The sequence below is a fragment of the Scyliorhinus canicula genome, chromosome 3 (assembly GCF_902713615.1).
Source record: "Scyliorhinus canicula chromosome 3, sScyCan1.1, whole genome shotgun sequence".
Taxonomy (NCBI): Eukaryota; Metazoa; Chordata; class Chondrichthyes; order Carcharhiniformes; family Scyliorhinidae; genus Scyliorhinus; species Scyliorhinus canicula.
In genome coordinates, this window is record NC_052148.1 from 116,882,454 (window position 1) to 116,901,029 (window position 18,576).

General features: G+C 45.9%; 1 protein-coding gene across 1 annotated transcript in view; it reads left to right on the plus strand.

Moving 5' to 3' along the window:
- Positions 1–18,576, plus strand: part of dlc1 (DLC1 Rho GTPase activating protein) — a 607,654-nt gene that overhangs the window by 329,865 nt on the left and 259,213 nt on the right. The gene's annotated exons all lie outside the window — the stretch shown is intronic.

Genomic DNA, 18,576 nt, shown 5'->3' on the forward strand with positions numbered 1-18,576 from the left:
CACAAACTGTCTCCTTGCCTTTATTTCCCCACGAGTAGAATTTATATGCATGAGGTATTTTTCCTGTAGCTGGGCTTTGGTTATCTGAAGGAAAAAGTACTCACTCAAGTTTCATTCATATTAAAAAAATCAGATTCCAAATACTGTGGATGATGGAATTGGAAATATTTTAGATTCCTGATATAATGGACCATTTTCATTAAAAACAGGATAACCTGTTTTGAAGCCTCCAGTCATGGTTGTCCTGATAACAGTAAATGAATCCCTTTGCCCATTTGATACTAAGCCATTCAAATTATGCAGATCCTAGGTTGCACACAGCTCCGGTTGAGAATTTGTTGGAAGTGTACAGTGGTTCTTCAAACTTTAGAACAAAGATAAAAATATATGAGATTGGGCCATGGTATGAGATACACTGCAAGGTGGCTCAATGGTTAGCACTGGTGCCTCATAGCACCAGAGCCCAGGGTTCAATTCTAGCTTTGGGTGACTGTGTGGAGTTTGCACATTCTTCCCATGTCTGCATGGATTTCCTCTGGGTGCTCCAGTTTCCTCCTACAATCCAAAGATGTGCAGGTTAGGTGGATTGGCCATGCTAAATTGCCCCTTAAGTGTCCAATGGTGTGCAGGTTAGGTGGGGTTGTGGGGATAGGGCGGGGGAGTGGGCCTTGTGGGGTGTTTTTTTAGAAGGGCGGTACAGACATGATGGACTGAATGGCCCCCTTCTGCACTATAAGGATTCTATAATTCTCTATATGGAGCCAGCAAAAACAATACATCAAAAAATTGTGAATTTTTCCTCTCTGTGTGCAGTTCTTACCATTTTAACCCACTTCTGGAGTTTTCATAGAGAGTTTACTGAAGTAGTATCCATTTCAAACTGCTTAATTCTAATCCTATCCCTAAAATCTGCATGAGGATCAAACCTAGTCTCATCTGACTAAATGACTCATCTATATGATCTATGATCTATGACTTCTGGCTCTCAGATCTGAATTGTGAGGATTTTGGGGTAATCTCAGTTTAGTTGAGGGCATATGGAGCACAAAGTAGAAAACTAATTCTAATCGAGCATGAAATATCACTCAGTTGTGAGAAATTTTTTTCAATACACCATATTGGTTTTTGGAAATTGTTAAAACTCGTCGCTCTTCAGTGCATAGGGCTGAGGTATTGGGGCATAGTAGACAATATTCTTGGACCTTTAACTGTACTACATTGACACTATTGCTTATAATAATACTGGTATCAACAATGGGAAAAGTTCCCTTTCCTAGAACTTCGGTGAGTGAAATTTTTAAACAAAATCATAAAACAATATTGTTCCCAATATTCTGAAGAATTATCAGTCTAATAGAAATAGTGGCCTACAAGTGGGAATCCTGTTTTATATATTATGCAGAATACACCATATAGCTTTTCACTTTTTTAATTGGGCATTTGGTTTTATTGAGCACCAACTATAGCTTAATCAATTAAAAATGCCCAAATTATTAGCAATCACAAACATTTGTTGAACAAAATGTTCTACAGAGTTTAGAAGCTGTGATTTCAGGGTGCTTTATAATAGTTTTGTTCTCTGCTTCATTATATGGAACATTATGAACTGGTCAAAAAAACATGCATCTCACTGAGGAAAAAAACACTTCAGTGCAAAATGCAAAATACATTCTGTACAGACTGTGTTTCATCAGTTAATAATCTGTTTCGAATCATCCCCTCCCTTGACATTTCTTTCCATTTAATCAGTTGGTGGGAAGCTCAGGACTCAAAACAATGACAAAAATAACTTTATCCTTTTGCTTGCAGATGAGTAAACACAAATAACAAAACATCTCCACATCTCCATGGTTCCTTAATTAACTCAATACTGATCAAGAACTGAAAGACTCACATTGGCAACTGACTGAATGTGTGTGTGTGTGTGTCTGTGGTAATTGTTTGGTATTTAATTTCTGGTCGAGTTCCATCCTCCTGTACATCCTACTTCATGTTCATTGAATAGAAATTATTTTATTGAATTCGCCATTTTTGGTAATGATTCAACTCTTTGATATGGCGGCATTAGAGGCACGGTAGAAAAGATTCATGAGAATGGTTCCAGTTGTGTGGAACTTCAGTTCCATGGACCAATCACAAAAGCGGGGGCAGTTCCCCTTGGAGAAGAGATGCTTAAGAGGAGATTTGATAGAGGTTTATAAAATCCTGGGAATCTGGACAGTGCGGTTAGGGGGAGGGATGAAGAACCAGAGGACACTAAATTAAAATGATTGGCAAGAGAAGGTGACATGAGGAAGAGCATCCTAAGACAGCACGTGCTTAGAATCAGGAATGATCTACCTGAGGGTGTGGTGGAGGCAAATTCAGTCGGATTGTAAAAGCTCCCCATCCTGCCAGCACCATGGGTGTACCTACACTGCATGGACAGCAGTAGCTCAAGAAGCCAGCTCACCATCACCTGCTGAAGGGCAATAGAAATGCTGGCCTAGCCAGCGATGTCCACGGCTCATGAAAGAATATTTAAAAACTTGCCTCTTGCATTTCTTACACAACAGTGACTATAATTCAAAATGCTTCAATTGTGAAAGGTGTTACATAAGTGCTAGTTATTTTTTTGCAGGAAGGTAGGAAAAGTACAAAGGTTTCACTTTCTCAAAGCTGGAACTTGTGTCTGGAGAAGCATCCATTACAATTTGTAAAAGGTAATGTGATTGAATTGTATTTCTTCATGTAAGTGATCCTACTTTCCATGATGGAGATGGGTTTAAACATCTGTCTTGGAGGCAGTATTTTAACTATAAATATCATTGTATCACACTCCTGGGCAGTATTTTAACAGTTAAATTGCTTAAAATTAGTTAGTTATTCCAAGAGAATCACATGCCTGGTACTGATTGAACCCTCATGCCCTCTCATTCTATGATGGCATAAATCCTGTTATGGAAATAGGATAAAAAGGTCAAAGGTTGTACTTATCCTTTGGTGGTTATGATCTCTGAACCTCCTTTGGAGACATTAACTTTAGTTGTACCACTACTGCAACCATGAGGCAACATCGCATTTATTTTAGTACATGCAATCCTTTAGAATGTCAAACAACTGTGCTTACATATGTTTAATAATATTTGGGATCTCTCTGAACAGTTTAAAAAAATCTACGATAGATTAATTAACTTGCACAACTGTAGCAACATGGCCAGGTGAACTATATTTATAAATCACTGAGAGAAATAGAAACATTAAAAAACTTCACCCCAGGTGGCATGGTGGCACAGTGGTTAGCACTGCTGCCTCACGGCGCTGAGGACCCTGGTTCGAACCCGGCCCTGGGTCACTGTCCGTGTGGAGCTTTCACATTCTACCCGTGTCTGCGTGCGTCTCACCCCCACAACCCAAAGATCTGCAGGTAGGTGGACTGGCCATGCTAAATTTCCCCTTACATGGAAATTTTTTTTTTTTCATTTATAAGAGAAAAAAACCCTTCCACGGTGCAAGTGGAATGCAAATGGGCATTGAGCCTAGTAGGATGAAATTGGGAACACAAATGGAAAGGTTGGCCTACATCAGAAGAGTGTGATGGCCGAGATAGATGGACCGATGTGGGGACATTTACAGGGGTGTTTCAAACTGAGGTTGCTTAAGTTTTCAGTGATGGGGCAAAGGGAGAAAGAATGCACAGAGGACATAAAGCAGAGAAGAGGCTCTTGGAAAGACTTATGGGACTGGGGGAAATTGCAGAAAGGCAATGGAAGATTTGATGAACATCAATTTAGGAGATTACTGTGCTAGATTGAAATTGACTGAGTTCCATTCTGCAACAGTAGCCTCTGTCTCAGTGGGAGCACTTTAGCAACAGAAGGTCATTGTGCAGTAATCTCTTTCCATTGCTGTCATGGACAACTGCATCTGTGGCAGGTAGATGGATGAGGACAAGTTCAAGTAGGTTATCCCTAATCAAGGCATTGCTTGATTAGGGATAGTCAGCACGGATTTGTGAGGGGTAGGTCTTGCCTTACAAGTCTTATTGAATTCTTTGAGGAGGTGACCAAGCATGTGGATGAAGGTAAAGCAGTGGATGTAGTGTACATGGATTTTAGTAAGGCATTTGATAAGGTTCCCCATGGTAGGCTTATGCAGAAAGTAAGGAGGCATGGGATAGTGGGAAATTTGGCCAGTTGGATAACAAACTGGCTAACCGATAGAAGACAAAGAGTTGTGGTGGATGGCAAATATTCAGCCTGGAGCCCAGTTATCAGTGGCGTACCGCAGGGATCAGTTCTGGGTCCTCTGCTGTTTGTGATTTTCATTAACGACTTGGATGAGGGAGTTGAAGGGTGGGTCAGTAAATTTCCAGATGATACGAAGATTGGTGGAGTTGTGGATAGTGAGGAGGGCTGTTGTCGGCTTCAAAGAGACATAGATAGAATGCAGAGCTGGGCTGAGAAGTGGCAGATGGAGTTTAACCCTGACAAGTGTGAGGTTGTCCATTTTGGAAGGACAAATCTGAATGCGGAATACAGGGTTAATGGTAGGGTTCTTGGCAATGTGGAGGAGCAGAGAGATCTTGGGGTCTATGTTCATAGTTCTTTGAAAGTTGCCACTCAAGTGGATAGAGCTGTGAAGAAGGCCTATGGTGTGCTAGCGTTCATTAGCAGAGGGATTGAATTTAAGAGCCGTGAGGTGATGATGCAGCTGTACAAAACCTTGGTCAGGCCACATTTGGAGTACTGTGTGCAGTTCTGGTCACCTAATTTTAGGAAGGATGTGGAAGCTTTGGAAAAGGTGCAAAGGAGATTTACCAGGATGTTGCCTGGAATGGAGAGTAGGTCATACGAGGAAAGGTTGAGGGTGCTAGGCCTTTTCTCATTAGAACGGAGAAGGATGAGGGGCGACTTGATAGAGGTTTATAAGATGATCAGGGGAATAGATAGAGTAGACAGTCAGAGACTTTTTCCCCGGTGGAACACACCATTACAAGGGGACATAAATTTAAGATAAATGGTGGAAGATATAGAGGGGATGTCAGAGGTAGGTTCTTTACCCAGAGAGTAGTGGGGGCATGGAATGCACTGCCTGTGGTAGTAGTTGAGTCGGAAAATTTATGGACCTTCAAGCGGCTATTGGATAGATACTTGGATTAGGGTAGAATAAGGGAGTGTAGGTTAACTTCTTAAGGGCAGCACGGTAGCATTGTGGATAGCACAATTGCTTCACAGCTCCAGGGACCCAAGTTCGATTTCGACTTGGGTCACTGTCTGTGTGGAGTCTGCACATCCTCCCCGTGTCTGCGTGGGTTTCCTCCGGGTGCTCCGGTTTCCTCCCACAGTCCAAAGATGTGCAGGTTGGGTGGATTGGCCATGAAAAATTGTCCAAAATTCTATGATTAACCTAGGACAAAAGTTCGGCGCAACATCGTGGGCCGAAGGGCCTGTTCTGTGCTGTTCTGTGCTGTATTTCTCTATATTCCCTCTTGCTGGTTCTCATACCTGGTATAAAGCAAACTTCACTATTATTTACTTCAGGACTTAGTCAGTGATGTTATGGGAGCGGCATTTTCAGAATCATGGAGTTCAACCAACCTCTCCCTTTAATGTATTGTTGCTTTTGAAGCACACGGCTTGGTCTCCAGGTGTGGTATTACAATTATGGACACGTGGGTTTTTAAACACAAAACAATGTTTCAAACCTCCAAAAGACTTAACACCTTTAACAACAGAAACACATCAGGTTAAAGACATTACTATTATGAGTTTAAATCACCCAAATGATTCAGAGATAGTCTTTCATGGCAGAGATCACATCAGATCCAGCTCACTGCAAAAACACAGACACATCCAAGCTCTTTTCCTCAAAACTGAAACTAAAACTCCCAAAAAGCAGAAGTGAGCTCAGCTCAGCTCTCCCCACCCTCTGACATCACGTCGGTAATATGAGCTGCTCCATTTCTTAAAGGTACATTGCTTAAACATCCATTTATTAAAGGTACTCTCACATGACAGTGATGTCCATCATACTGTGGTTCCCCATCCAGAGCATGTTCTGTGCTCTTACATAAGAAATAGGAGCTGGATATAATTGCATTTGAAGCTGTTTAGACAAAGTTCACAGGACTCTTTCCTGGGATGAGGGGATTATGTTATGAAGAACGGTTGAACAGGTTGCCATACTCACTGGAGTGAGAGGTGATTTTATTGAAACATAAAAGACCCTGAGAGGATTTGATAGGGTGGATCCTGGGAGAATGTTTCCACTTGTGTCGGAGTCTAGAAACAGAGGACACAGTTTAAGAATAAGTGGCATGATTTTTCTGGCCGTTCATACTGGCGGCATCTTACAATCTCACCTACAGTGCACCTCTGCTGTGGGCTTTGCTGCAGCAAGGGGTGCGTTCAATGAGAAACTCAGCGGGTCCAGAAGATCCTGCCACCAGCCACCCTCCACTGCTGCAGATCACACCGTGGAGGGGGAGGAAAATCCTGCCCATGGGGTCTATCGTTTAAGATGGAGATGAGGAGAAATCACTCTCAAAAGGTCATCAGTCTGTGGAATTCTCTTCCACAGGAAGCAATGAAGGCTGGGTCATTGTATCAGAGTTTTAAAGTTTTTAGATAGGAAGGTGAGCCAGGATTTTGGGGGGCAGACAGCAAAGTGGAATCGAGACATGAACAGATCAGCCATGATTTTATCGAATAGTGGAATAGGCTCAAATGATTGAATGGCTCTCTCCTGGTCCTAAGTCCTATATCCTACATTTCTGGGAGTCAATGGTACACCCATCTTGAGTGTGCTCCACCATTCAATACGATCGTGACTGACCTGCCTTAATTTTACCTTCCTGCCTGTTATCCATATCTCTTCATACCCTGGGGAACCAAAACTCTATCCACCCCAACCTTAAAAATACTCAACGTTAGAGCATCCACAACCCTCAGGGGCAGAGAATTCGAAAGATTCAAAGACCTCTAAAGTTAAAGAGGTTTCCCCTTGTCACAGTCCTTCTCCTGAGACTGTGCATCGTGCTCAAATCCCCCAACGAAGGGAAGGAACCACTTAGTGTTTACTCTGTCAAGCCTCTTTAGTGTATTTTATGTTTCAATCAAGTCACTTTCAGTCTTCTAAACTCCAGATGGTAGAGGTGTAACATACTCAGCCTCTCGTCACAGGACAGCTCTCTCATCTTCTGGAACTAAACTAATGAACCTATCCTCAGTGGTTTATAAAAGCGGTGGTGCTCAACATGGAACAGTACTCATTCATCAGGAAGTGGTAATCAACAGAAGGCTTATTTGTCCATTTTTTCACCAACAGCCGTATAAGACTTAATGGTGACAAAGTGAAAGTTGAAGACTTCCAGCGTCACTAACACCGATTCTATATCATCCAGGATGATGAGGAAACAATCTGGTACATTGGCTGTTAGTTGTACTCAGAGGATCATGATTGTGAGCAGTTTTTATTTGACTTGTCTGTGAGACAGCTCTCCAACTTTGGCAACAGTACCCAGATGTTAGAGAGAATGTTACAGCCTAGCTGTCTGAGCTGGGTGTGCCTTTGCCACGTCCCGATTTTATGCCTAGGTTACAATCGAGTGGTCTCTGTGGTTTCATTGTTGGTTTTCTTGCTAGACCACTTCAAAGGGCAGTTAAGAATCAACCACATTGGTGTAGAACTGAAGACAGACATAAACCAGACTGGATAAGGACAGCAGGTTTTCTTCCATACAGGGCATTCGATGTTTTCAGCAATACACCAGCACCGTGCTCAGTTTAACCGATTCCAGCTTTTCATTTCCTGATTCAAATTCTGCAGGGCATGCAAAAATATGGGCTTCCTTTTTTACAGAGAGAAAATATATATATTTTTTATAAAATTAAAATACACAATTCATTTTTTTTTCCCCAATTAAGGGGCAATTTAGCATGGCCAATTCACCTAGCCTGCACATCTTTGGGTTGTGGGGGTAAAACCCACGCAAACACGGGGAGAATGTGCAAACTCCACACAGAGAGTGACCCAGAGCCGGGATCGAACCTGGGACCTCGGCGCCGCGAGGCAGCAGGGCTAACCCACTGCGCCCCCATGATGCCCCTTATAGTGAAAAATAGAACGTTTGTGTGTATTTGATCACTTAATGCTCTAAACAATTGATTCAAACAAGTGATACTTCAACTGAGGGTTTGAATTAAAGAACCAAAAGAACACAGTTACTTCAGAAAAGCGCTCGGGGTATTTTGCTGCAGGGGAAGACTGCCCCTTTATGGAATTTAATAACTGCAAAACCAAATGTAAAAGAAATCTAAATGACAGAACACTTTTATTTCACACTATAATCTAGAATAAAGGGTTTCCGTTTCTTCATGGCAGGGTGGAATGATCTAAGGGTCAGAGCACAAGATGGGGATGGAAGGGTATCATGCGCCCCTATAGGATAGAGATCACAACACAATGACCTTTAACAGCAGGTTGATTCATCAGCGAATGTGAGACATCAAAGCCTAGCTGGTCTCTATATTCAATGGAATGTTTTAATCTATGTTGTACTACCATTTCTAATGATACTGAAAAAGAGATTGTAAAGAGTTTGAAGTTCTATTTTTGTATAATATGCTAATGCTTCATTTTGAAAAGATTGTTTTATATTTCACTGTTAATTACAAATAACAAAGAACAATACAGCACAGGAACAGGCCCTTCGGCCCTCCAAGCCTGTACCGGTCATGATACCATCCTTTGCCAAAACCCTCAGCACTTCCTTGTGCCGTATCCCTCTAAACCCATCCTATCCATGTATTTGCTGAGATGCCTTTTAAACGGCTTTAATGTGCCCACGGTGGCCTAGCCCGCAACCCACTGTGGCCTGGCCCGTGATTGGGGTCTACCAATCTGCGGACTATGTAGGGGTTCGCCATATTGCCCGGGGGCCGGCACGGAGAAGGGAATCCCCGCGCATGTGCAGAAATACGCCGGCTGTTCCACACATGGCACAAACCCGTGTGGGCCATTCCGCGTCGGCTGGAGCTGCGGGGACCACTCCGGCAGCAACCTAGCCCCCGGGGAAGGGGAGAATTCCTCACTTTCGGTGGCCGTTGACACAGGAGTCATTGGCCCCGGTTTTCACGCCGGCGTGGGGACATAGCCTCATTATAAGAGAATCCCGCCCCTGATCTCCAATGCTTGCACAATTGTCACGTTCGCACAACAGTGCAGCATGCGCCACGCTGCCAGCAAATGACACCTAATTAACGGATAAAATGCTGACCAAACTGTAAGAATCAGATCGGGTGCATGGGCTGAATTTTCAAGTCACCTGCCAGCAGAAATGGAGCTGCAGCAGCCGGAAAATGGCACGTTCAAGCGTACCACCCTGTTGCCATTATCGAAGTGGGTCCCACCATTTTGTTGGGGTGAGTGCCCACTTGAAGAGAATATTTTTTTAAGTTGGCGTCAATGTTGCCTTAGAGTTTAACTGACCAGAGCACTGCGCACACTCTGCCCATTATTAATTGGCAGCTCAACCTACCAGGATTTGAAAAATTGGGACTGCTTCACACTAATGGAGGCTAGACGGGCATCCTGATACTGTCCTGGCCCAGAGCCGGCAGCCTGCCTGGGAATGCTTGGTTTCTGGCCAAGTAAATTACCTGTTCCAAATGAAACTCAGCCTTCAAAATGGGCCACTTCTCCCAGCAGTGTACATTCTTATTGCACGTCTATATTTTTGTGTATTCAACTCTGGGGCTATCACAGTCAACTTCCCCTCTTATTCTACCAGGGAATGAGGAAAAAGCAATCAGGAAATGGAACACTGCGTGCTTTGTACACTCCCTGGCGTGATATGTTTTGGCATCTGTGTTACTAGCATCTATGATTTTAAAAGAACTCAGCACAGTCCACGAATCAAAATATGGGGAGCTCCTGCTCTGTATGGCTTTGTTAAAGATTGTCTTGCTAAATAATCTATCGGAAGAGCTAGGCAGAATATTTTGAACTAATTTGGTTTATAATGTAAAATAAGTGAACTTGAATCCCATTGTGCATTGTTATAACCTGCCTGCTTACCACTGGCTGGGGACTAAGGGCAATCCCACAATCATTAGGGAGTATGAGCTTCCCCAATGAGGGGGGCGGGGAAATCATTAGCAGATTCCCTGCATAAATAAAGCTGGCCAGTTTGGAACCAGCTAGAGAGGAGTGAGCAACAAGGGAGTTGCTGCAGCTGCTGCTGTTGTATATATATATGTTATTGTAAATAAATGTTATTTCTTTTTATTCTACAACTCGTGCTGGATTCTTCGTGGCCCTCACAAAACTGGCGACGAGGGTTAAAGTGGATAGCTGTCCATGTTGCTGAAGCCACCTCCCTGGATTTATGTTGGATACTGGTTGGAAGTTTTTTTTCTGTTACACCATGCCTCTGTATGGACGTTTGGATGTCTTTGATGCTGCGCTGGAGAGTTGGAAACAGTACGCACAATGGATGCGTTACTATTTCCGGGCAAACATCATCACTGAAAACGAGCGCCAGGTGGTCATTTTGCTCACCGCCTGCAGCCCGCATATGTTTGGGGTGATTAGGAGCCTTACGTACCCAGCTGCGCTGGACACCAAGACGTTTGATGAACTTGTGATCTAAGTGGGGCAACATTTTAATCCAACTCTGTCCACGATAGTCCAGCGTTACCGGTTTAATGCCACTGAGAGGACCACAGGAGAATCCCTTGCAGAGTTTCTATCCAGGCAACGCAGGATTGCTGAGTACTGTGACTATGGTGAGACCTTGTCAGAAATGTTACGCGACCGTTTGGTTTGCGGTATTAACAATGCGGCCACCCAGAGAAAGTTGTTAGCTGAGCCAACATTGACTTTTCAAAAGGCCATTCAAATAGTATTGTCCCGAGAGAGCGCAGAATGGGGAGCGCAGGAGCTACAGGGAATAGAGGTCCATGCCTTGGGGCGCAACCCCTTCCGTCCAAAGGCGTCTCCCGCACCCCTGCGGTACCTTGGGCAGGGTGGCATCCAGATCGCACCAGTGGCCGCCGGACGTCCCTCCCCGAAGAAGTACGCGCAGATCGAGAAGGAGGACCTGGCGGTGGTCTTTGCGTGAAACGCTTCCACCAGTATGGGTATGGCCGCCACTTCACCATCGTGACTGATCATAAGCCTCTGCTGGGACTTTTCCAAGAGGATAAGCCAACACCACCCATTGCTTCCACACGGATCCAGCGCTGGGCTTCGTTGCTCGCTGCCTACGAGTATGCTCTGGAGCATAAACCAGGGACCCAGATAGCGAATGCCGATGCACTGAGCCGATTGCCTTTGTCGACCGGCCCCATGTTGACCCCCATGACTGGTGAGGTGGTTGCAACCCTAAATTTTATGGACTCCTTGCCTGTCACAGATCCGTGAGTGGACCCAGATGGAGCCAGTCCTGTCAAAGGTTTGGCACATAGTCTTGTATGGTGGGCAACATAGACAGCTCCCAGGCGAATTGCGGGCATTTTCCTCCAAGCTGTCAGAATTTAGCATAGAAGACGGTATCCTCTTGTGTGGGACGTGTATGATTGTCCCAGAAAAAGGATAGGTGCTGATACTAAGGGACTTGCACAATGGGCATCTGGGTGTGACCAAAATGAAAATGTTGGCCCGAAATTATGTCTGGTGGCCAGGCCTCGACACTGACATTGAGAAGGTGGCCCAAAACTGCTCCATTTGCCAGGAGCATCAGAAGCTTCAGCTGGCCACACCCCTACATCACTGGGAATAGCCAGGGCGGCCATGGGCACGCTTGCATGCGGATTTCATCGGCCCTTTTCAAGGATCCATGTTCCTTCTATTAATCGATGCCCAGTCTAAATGGCTAGAGGTGCATAAGATGGTAGGCACAACGTCCTGTGCAACAATCAACAAGATGCGTTTGTCTTGCAGTATGCATGGCCTCCCCGAGGTGCTGGTCACGGACAACGGCACTCCGTTCACAAGTGAAGAATTTGCGAGGTTCATGAAGGTGGATGGCATACGCCATATACACACCGCTCCATACCACCCAGCTTCCAATGGGTTGGCGGAGTGCGCAGTGCAGACATTCAAACGGTGCCTAAAGAAGCAGTCTTCCGGGTCAATGGACACGAGACTGGCTCATTTTTTGTTTTCATACAGGACCACACCACAAGCGATGACTGGGGTGGCTCCTGCAGAACTCCTAATGGGCCGGAAACTTCACACCCGCCTTAGCATGGTTCTCCCGGATATTGACGCAAAAGTACGCTACACTCCAGAACGGCATCGGCTGATTCGGCTGTTTGCACCGAGTGACCCAGTGTTTGTTCAAAATTTTGTTGGCGGTGCCCAGTGGGTCCCTGGCGTTATCTTTCGCTGAACAGGCCCTACTCTTCCCAGGTGCAAGCCCAGGGTCGGCTCCAGCGCAAGCATGTAGACCACGTTCGGTCCAGAAGACCATTTCTTCCAAAGACTCCCCAACCCCGGAGCTCACTTCTACGACCACAGAGACCAGACACATTGGAGAGTATTCCTCACAATCTTCCTCTGGTGCCGCACTTAAAGCCTGCGCAGGTCGTTGCAGAACCACATGGAGATAGAGACGGAGGCAGTGGACTCCAACTCCGAGATGGAGACACAGGACCTCAGGGGGAGTCCTCTGGCCCACGGGCCATGGATGTACAACCGTTACGCCATTCATCATGGAATCGCCGTTCTCCGACTCGTTACACGCCGCCCAATCCAGCGGCTCGTGCAAATGGTGTCCGGCCTGTGGTAAAATGAGTCCGACGCCCTCCTTCACGAGGGTCTTCGGTGGACTCCTTGGACTTTGGTGGGGGGGGGTATTATAACCTGCCTGCTTACCACTGGCTGGGGGCTAATGACAATCCCACAATCCTTAGAGAGTATGAGCTTCCCCATTGAGGGGGGTGGCGGAGAAATCATTAGCAGGTCCCTGCATAAATAAAGCTAGCCATTATGGAACCAGCTAGAGAGGAGTGAGCAGCAAGAGAGTTACTGCTGCTGTTGTACATATATGTTATTGTAAATAAATGTTATTTCTTTCTATTCTACGACTCGTGCTGGTTTCTTTGTGACCCTCACAAATGCCTTTTTTGAGAACAAAAAGGCAGCAAAAGTAACAATTAAGTGGGCTGTACCTTGTGCCTAAACAGTGCTAGGTGTAAGAATTATGCAATGTTGGGTCAATCAATGTTGGGTGTAGCGCTTTGCATCTGCTGGTGAGGAGTCTAATACCTAGCTGGTGAACCCCCACAGGAATTTGGGCATGCTCTGCTGTATTTCAGGTTATTCTGCAGCTTAACCAGCATCCCTTAAACTGGTGTCCGCCTCAACCATTCCCTCTGTACCAGTGGACCGTGGCAGCAATCTGCTCCATCTACAGAATTCACAGCAGCAACTCACCAAGGCTCAATCGACAGCACCTTCCAAACCTGTGACCTCTACCACCTAGAAGAGCGAGAGCCGGGTACATAGAAACGCCTCCACTTGCAAGATCCCCTCCAAACCACACACCATCCTGACTTGGAATTACATGACCGTTTCTTCACTCTCTCTAGGTTAAAATTCTGGAATTCCCTTCCTTTTTAAAAAAAATGTATTTAAAAGTTTTTATAATAATAAAAATGACATAAACATAGTAAAATAAACATTTCCACCCCCATCCAAATCTTCACACACCCCAACCATAAAACAACAATCCGGCCCTCTGCCCCCCACCCCTTTGGAATTCTGCTTCAGCAGACATTTTAATTTTCCCGAGAAAGTCGATGAGCGGCTACCACCTCCGGGTGAACCCGACCATTGACCCTCTTAAGGCGAACTTTATCTTCTCGAGACTGAGAAACCCAACCATGTCACTAACCCAGGTCTCTGCACTCGGGGGCTTTGAGTCCCTCCACATTAACAAGATCCGTCTCCGGGCTACCAGGGAGGCAAAGGCCAAGACGTCAGCCGCTTTTGCCCCCTGAACTCCCAGACCTTCCGACACTCCAAAGATCGCTACCTCCGGACTCGGCACCACCCGTGTTTTTAGCACCGTGGACATTGCCTTAGCAAAACCCTGCCAAAACCCTCTAAGCTTCGGGCATGCTCAAAACACGTGGACATGATTTGCTGGGCTTCCCGCGCACCTCGCACACTTATCCTAACAAACTTGCTCATCCGGGCTGCTGTCATGTGTGCCCGGTGGACTACCTTAAATTGTATCAGGCTGAGCCTGGCACATGATGAGGATGTATTAACCCTGCTTAGGGCATCCGCCTATAGACCCGCCTCTATCTCTCCTCCTAGCTCATCCTCCCACTTGCCCTTAAGCTCCTCCACCGGAGTTTCCTCCGCCTCTGAAAGCTCCTGGTAAATATCTGAAACCTTCCCCTCTCCCACCCAGGTACTGGAGACTACTCTGTCCTGTATCCCCCATGGTGGCAGCAGTGGGAAGGCCGGAACCTGCTTTCTCAGGAAGTCTCGCAGCTACAGATACCCAAACCCATTCCCTGATGGTAATTCAAATTTATCCTCCAAGGCTTTCAAGCTTGGGAAGCTCCTGTCTATAAATAGATCAACCATCCTCCTAATTCCTGCTCTTTGCCAACTCCGGAACCCACTGTCCAGCCTACCCAGTACAAACCTATGATTATTATAATTCGGGGTCCAAACCGATACTCCCTCCTCTCTCTTATATCTCCTCCACTGCCCTCAGATTCTCAGAGCTGCCACCACCACTGGATATGTGGAGTATCGGGCTGGTGAGAACAGAAGGGGTGCTGTTATCAACACTCCCAAACTTGTCTTTACATGACGCCGCCTCCATTCGCTCCCGCATCAACCCCTCCCCCACTACCCACTTCCTAATCATAACTATATCAGCCGCCCAGTAGTAATTGCAGAAGTTCGGCTGCGCCAACCCACCCTCTCCCCGACTGCGCTCCAGCAAAACTTTCTTCACTCGCGGGGTTTTACCCGCCCACACAAAGCCAGAAATAACTTTATTCACCCACTTGTAAAAGGCCCTTGGGATGAAGATGGGGAGGCACTGAAAGGCAAACAGGAATTTAGGGAGGACCATCATTTTCACGGTCCCTCCCCGCCAGTGATAGCGGGAGCATGTCCATTTTCTTAAAGTCCCCTTCCATTTGTTCTACCAACCGGGATAGGTTTAACTCGTGCAGTGCCTCCCATTCCCTGGCCACCTAAATTCCCAGATACCAAAAGCTCTTCCCTATCATTCCAAGCGTCAGCTCTCCCAGTCTCTTCTCCTGTCCTCTTGTCTGGATCGCGAACATCTCTCTTTTCCCCGTGTTCAATTTATTCACTGAAAAATTGCCAAATTTCCCCAGGATTCGCATTACTTCCCCTTCCCCTCCAACGGGTCGGAAATGTGCAAGAGCAGGTCATCTGCGTAAAGCGAGGCCAGGTGCTTCCTCCCCCCCCCCCCCCCCCTCCCCCCCCCACCCCACCGAACCAGCCCTAGATGCTCTTAACGCCATGGCCAATTAACAGTTACAACAGTTCTTAAGTAAAAGAATAAGCCTTAATGTACTTCTGAAACCTGCCACTATATTTCAAATAAGCAAATCAATATATATTAAATACCACCCCTGAATAAAATTAACAACAAAGATTTTCCTTGCTTTTCTCTGTGCAGAATCATTGGAGAGAGAAGCTTTTAGGATGAAACTGAAGCACGTCTGGTCAGATTCGAGTTCTAGGACATTCTGACTCCTCAGACAGACATATTTCCTTGCATTAACGACACCATCTGTACCCAAAGCATAAGGCATTCTTTTGTCTCTTATGTAATGAAATGCACCCTGACTTGTTTAGCCAGGACCAAACACAATACTCCTCATATATTATCCACACCCCGGGGGTCCTTCAAACCTAAACAATATTCCATTAGCTAGCTATCTGTATACAAGTAAATGGTTCTGAATATCTATTAGTAGAACACTTCACTTGCAAATCAATGATCACATCACTTTTATCTTAATCATCACTCTAGCAGTAATATTGGGCAGGATTCTCTAATCCCGCTGCAGAGTGTCCACGGCGTCGTAAACGCCATCGCATTTTACGATGGTGTGAACGGGCCGACCCAACGACTAATTCTAGACCACAAAAAGGGCCAGCACGGCACTGGAGCGGTTCACACTGCTCCAGCTCCTGATCCTGGCACGAACTGGCACTGCACCAACGCGCGCATGTGCAGTGGCTTCCTTCAACGCACCAGCTCTGACGCAACATGGCGCAGGACTACAGGGGCCGGCGCAGAATAAACAAGGCCCCAAGCCAGAAAGGCTGGCCCGCCGATCAGTGGGCCAGGCCACATCGGAGGCCCCCCCAGGGTCGGACGCCACCTCCCCCCCCCCCCACAGGCCGCCCCCTGACCCTTCCATGCCGCGTTCCCGCCGGCTGAGAGCAGGTGTGGACGGCATGATCTGCATGCATCTTAACTCGGGTTTTAATAACTCCTGCAAAAACAAAGATATGAAATATGACAATTTCTTACATTCGTCACAGCATCACCAATGTCCCCTTCTCCAATCATCTGGCCAAAGTGGCTCGTGTCATCAGCAAGTTTTCTGGAATAAAAATGACATCTTTCATAGCAACAGGAGGTGACATGGAACAGACCCATATAGAACATTCTGCATTTTCTGCTTTCTATTATCAACCTAATTTTAAATCTCACTGGTTATCTTCCTTATAATCCTCATACACCAAACGTTCCTTCAAGGTAATAGCTTATCCACCATTTTAGATCTTTCCTCAAAGAATGCCAGAGGGGGCAGCACGGTGGCACAATAGTTAGCACTGCTGCTTACTGCGCAGAGGACCGGGTTCGATCCTGACCTCGTGCCACTGTCTGTGCGGAGTTTGTACATTCTCCCTGTCTCTGCGTGGGTCTCACCCCACCCCCCCAACCCAAAGATGTGCAGGGTCAGTGGATTGGCCATACTAAATTTTTTTAACACTTTGGTTGATAAACAATCAGGTTTTAGTACAGCTGTCTTCAAGCCTGCAGTCTTAGTTAATTCTAGAAGACTCATAAAACACAAACTATTGCAGAAAAATGGGCAGCATTTTTCAGATAACAGCCATGTTGACAGGCTGGATACAGGACTTCTGCCCCTCATTCAGAAGGAAATCCTGTGTCCCAGAGCTTCCAGCCAGTTAGATTGGTAAATACCAGCAGCACAACCAGGATTGGTGACCACTGCTGGAACTATTGGTAGTCCACATATCCCAAGTGCCAGGAGCCCATGATCGGATAAATGTGGGACTCTGACAATGTGAACTGGATGAGTGACCCCATGGTGGGGACGGTGCCAAGGAGGGCAGCAATTGTGTTGGCAAAGCCAGGGGATGAGGGAGCACAACCTGCTGCACATTCCCCTCCACGACCTCAAAATTGCGGCTGAGCAGGAAGCAGCCATTAGTGGCCACTAAATGCCTCAGTTGGGGCAAGGGTAGACAGGTCTTCTGTAACATTTCAGGAAGATCAGGGGCAGGAGGTCAGGCAGCAGGAAGGACACCCATGCACTGTCACAGGCATGCCCGATCCTGTCTGCCCCTGCCTGAAAACCCATCAGCAAATCCTTTAAAATCCAATCCTTAATTTCAATTTTCATTTAAAAAACAAACAATTGCCAGTATTCTGCAGAGCGTTGCCAAATACTTTTCCTATTGCCGAAGATAACCAATCTCAAATCTGCTCATCTATATCTCTGACCTTTTTGGCTGCAAGGGTTTTGTAGCTTAGTTATCAGTCACATACCTGTAATACCAGAGCTCTTAAAAAATATTCACCAGAATGTGATCTATTTCCTTAATTATTTCCTCAAGGATTCTACTTTCGATCCCATCTGGGCGGAATGTGCTGTGACATGATGGACCCAAAACTCCAGCCAACGACAAAAAGAGGAGAGCGTGTGAATCTCCCATTGACAAATGTAATTTGGTTTTGTAAGGACTCCCGTTTCTTTTATTCCTCCACCTGCCCTCCCCCACATCAGCAGAGAGCTGACATAATTACCATTGAGACCTTTTGAAAGGCCCCAGACATTGCTCAAACGAAGGTAATCAACTCCGGATGGCTGGGATTGGTTACCTTTGCCCTGCAGGCAAATTCTCCCTTTGGAGATGAAAAAGTGGATTTATCTTTGACCTGGGTAGGACCTCAGGTGGAACAGCTGTGAGTTCTTCTGCCATGCACCGGCTCAAAATAGCGGGAGCCCCCTAAATCATTTTTGCAAGCTGTGCAACCCAGCACAAACGTACAAATGATCAGCAGATTTATTCCATTACTCTGGCTTTTTTGTGTACCTTAAAAATGTGTTTGTTAAAAACGTGTTAATTAAAGTAAATATGTGAGACGTCTTGTGGTGCATGCCTCAGAGCCAAAAGCTTGAAGTTCAAGTACCACTCCAGAACTTAATGGCCAAGAAACCAAGAAAGGTGGGTTTAAAATGTAGCCAAAGTGTCAATCTGCAAATCCTGCCAGCACACATCAATGGTCAAAGGTAAGAGTGGGAAAGATTCCTGGCCAACCTGCAC